Source organism: Phascolarctos cinereus, unplaced genomic scaffold (assembly GCF_003287225.1).
Source record: "Phascolarctos cinereus isolate Bilbo 61053 unplaced genomic scaffold, phaCin_HiC Scaffold_9;HRSCAF=440, whole genome shotgun sequence".
In the NCBI taxonomy this organism is placed as follows: Eukaryota; Metazoa; Chordata; class Mammalia; order Diprotodontia; family Phascolarctidae; genus Phascolarctos; species Phascolarctos cinereus.
The window spans coordinates 101,766,878-101,770,715 of NW_027556402.1; positions in this window are offsets into that span (position 1 = coordinate 101,766,878).

The window sequence follows — 3,838 nt, forward strand, 5'->3', positions numbered from 1 at the left end:
TGTCCTTTTTTGGACTTTGCCACACTGCCTTCCTTAAGTACTTCTCTCCACCCCACTCTGCTCTGCAGCTCCAATTCATTTATTTTCTTTCCTTATAGAATGTAAACTATTTGAGGGAAGAAATTGTATTTATTATCATTTTTTGCCTGAAATACAGAAAACACTTAATAAATGCTTGTTGACTTGACTACCTCATGGAGTTATTGTAAGGATCAAATGGTATAATGTACGTAAAGTGTTTTATAAGCTTTAAAATGCAGTATAAACATTAGTTATTATTACAATTATCATTATTAATAATAATAATAATAATAATAATAATAATAAATTCAGATGAAGAAAAGAAGGCATTTGCAGATGAAATCCAGGGCCCTAGAGATAGAAAACATCAGACCTAGGACTTAAACCAAGAAACTTGCTTACTCTCAACTCAGTGATCATTTTACAACAATACAGGAATGACCAATAAACTTGCAAGTGAATACAGTGTAAGAATTATAATACTACGAATAATTATTTGTAGATCTCTAGTATTTGTGGCTGGAAAAGCTTTGAAATTTATAATAAAAGCTAGATATGCAGAACAGATGATTTTGTTAATGAGTTAACCTAGTATTTGACATTAGCCTACATTATCTTGGATATTACCGACATGCCAGCTGCTTCCCTTGTGTACATCCTTTAGTCTTAGAGTGTACTATAGACCTTTAATTTATCTCTTTGCATTGTTCATATGGTAAAAGAAAACCTGGCATCAAGTTTAATGAAATGAGAGTCAATCATAAAGCCTGCCATCCTCATGAAATAAAATTGGATTGTGTGTTGTTGTTGTTTTTGTTGTTGTTTTGGTGGGAGGGGCTTTGGTAGGTCTGTGGTTCCTTTGATGTGATCAGTTTTATTAGTTGTTAGAGATAGTGACTCCCATCATGCCTTTTCATTCTTTGCCATTCTTGTTCATATTTTCTGCCTATGCAACCTGGTCAGGTTGTACCCTTCACAAATGTACTGGAGAATCAATGTGATTATCTCCACAGATCAGTTAAAAACTCTGTTTTCCAAAAGGAATAGAAGAGTTTGTATCCTGTTTCATATTAACTATTTATTTGCACAGCACAAATCGATAGATAATTCTTCCTCAACCTCAATTTTACTTCCCTGTGCCTACCCAAATTCAGACAGAGCACTCACTGAACAGTGGTGAAGCTTAGATCAAAATATTTTTACAGGGTCACAGACTTTAAAAATCTGCAGCAGGAGCACTTTTGTATTGACAATGATGGTTGTGCTGAATCAGAACTTCAGGCTATAAAGCTACAGGACTATGTTCTTAAGTCAACAGTCATCATTGTTTGCTTATTGAGTTTCTTCATTTACCTGTTTTTGCTTATTTAACTCTTTTTGACCTAATTAAAAGTGATTAGGGGAAAAAAGAAATATAAATATTTTCCCCAGTATGAAAAGGGTGCTTTCTTTACTGCCTGAATAAAAGAAAGAAATAAATTTTAAGTTTATACTGAACTCTAAGAGTAAAGGATGCACAAAAGGTAAGCAGCTATCATGTCAATAAAGGTTCAAAGATTGCATACCAAGAATATCTAAGGTAGGCTGAAGTCAAATACTGGGTTAACTCAGTTAACCAAATCATTTGTTAGAGCGTGTGGAAGAGACTTTTGTGTAATATTGAATGAATTGACTAGATGCCTTTGGGTATAGACAAATCACTCAATTCAATCCAGTTCAACCAGTATTCATTAAATACTTATTATGTATGAGGTATTGGAGATAGAAAAACAAAAACAAAACTAGTCCTTGCCCTCAGGAACCCTGTTTCAGTTTTTGCTTTTTTGTATCATCAATGCCTAATATACTGCCGGACACATAGTAGACTCTTAGTAAGTGTTTATTGAATGAATAAATGAAAGCCAGTATGAATGAAAGCAATTTACATTCTGTTTTATCCAGTGCTTCAAGAATCTGTTATTTTTTTTAGTGAGGGTACCCTTCACTGACACAGAATCTTGACTCTTCTACACTGTGGTAAATAGACTTCATTAGCTGCTATATTTAAACAATTAATTAATCACTCTTGTGACCAAACTGGTTATGATCCTTCCCATAGTTACTTAGGCTAGTCAGGGCAACAAGAATTTACAGTTCTTCACAGTTTCTATATTCAAAGACTTCTCAACTTCAGTAGGACCTACCAAGAGCTTGTTTTCTGCTGCCATAGTTTTGGAGAAACCAAGGTCACAACTATGCCTTGATGAGACATTGAGGTAAGATTTTAGTGAAGGTGGGTCAGGAGTATTCTCCATACAGAAGATGCAGTGTGGAATAATGGTTAGAGAGGTGACCACAAAGTCAGGAAGACCTAGGTTGAGGTCCTACCTCTGACACCCGCTAGATAAGTCCTTCCGCCTTTCAGTGTTCTAGGTGGCTCTTTAAGACCGTAAGTTGCAAAGAAGGTGAACCAGTATTGTAGAAGGAGTTCCCTCTCCTGGGAGTTTTCTATAGAAACCTAGACCTTACCTCCGTTTCTATACAAGCAAGATGAAGTAGAAAAACAAAGCTCTCAAGAAACAACAAATATGAAAAATTCAGAGAAGCATGAGAAGTCTTATGCGAATTGATACAGAGCAAAACAAACACAAAAAGCAGAACCCAAAGAACAATATATGCAATGTATTCACGGTCACACAACTAATAAATGTCTGAAGCATGATTTGAACTCAGGAAGATGAGTTTTCCTGACTCTAGGCCCAGAACTGTATTGACTGTGCCAGCCAGCTGCCCAATACAGGTACCACAATGATGTTAATTAAAAAAAAAAAAACCCAACATGAAAAGGCAGCCAATCTCACATTAGTTCCAAAGGTTAATCTTTGTCCCTGAGAACAAATGATGACACACACTTCTCATCTCTGATTTGAGAAATAGAATGTGAAGACATCAATAAAACTTCAAAAATGTTTTTAAATTAAATGAAGCAACCATTAGCCTATTTCAGGCTAGAACCAAATATTGAGGACAAAGAAAGATGTATGTGTGTGTGTGTGTGTGTGTGTGTGTGTGTGTGTTAATTTTTCGCTTTTGCTCTCTATATTGAATTGATTGCTAAACTGTTGACTATATGTCAAGCTGCTTTTAATGGAATTAAAGGTAAATAAAAAATATAATTGCAGTCAGTTGATCTGTCAACAATATAGAGTCACTGTATATAGAACATTTAACTAGGTGCTAGAGTTTTTTATTGTAAAATTATAAGTTACTATTAATAGTAAGCAACTTTTTGTCCAGACTCACGCTTTTTTTAGTGTAGGGAACTTGGAGTATCACCAATGCAGATTGGTAACAGTAGGACATTGTTATCTTGGAGAATTGCCTTGGGCACTTTAAATATCATGGCCACATGACCAGAACACATCCAAGTAGGATCTGTACCCAGGTCTTTCTGTCTCTGAAGCCGGCCTCTCTATCCACTGTGCCATTTTGAATTTCATGAATACAAAAGCTATGACCCCTTATTTTATACATAGTATGTAAAAGACAGGGGTAGAAAGAATGACACAGGTGAGGCAAAAATTCTGCCTTTTTATCAAAATCATTGATAGTCAATGTAAGTTCCTGGTTTCTTAAACTCTCTGCCAAATGATTCTCATTTCCTTCAATAGCCTAATAATGTTGCTATGGTAACTTTCAATTTTAAAATTCTTGGACTTTGGCTACTTAAATTCTCAGTTTTGGTTTTGTATTGTGGTAGGGTTATAGTCCATTTTTATAACTTTAAAAATGTTTTCAATTCCTTCAATATTTGCAATACGAACTGACTGACACACAA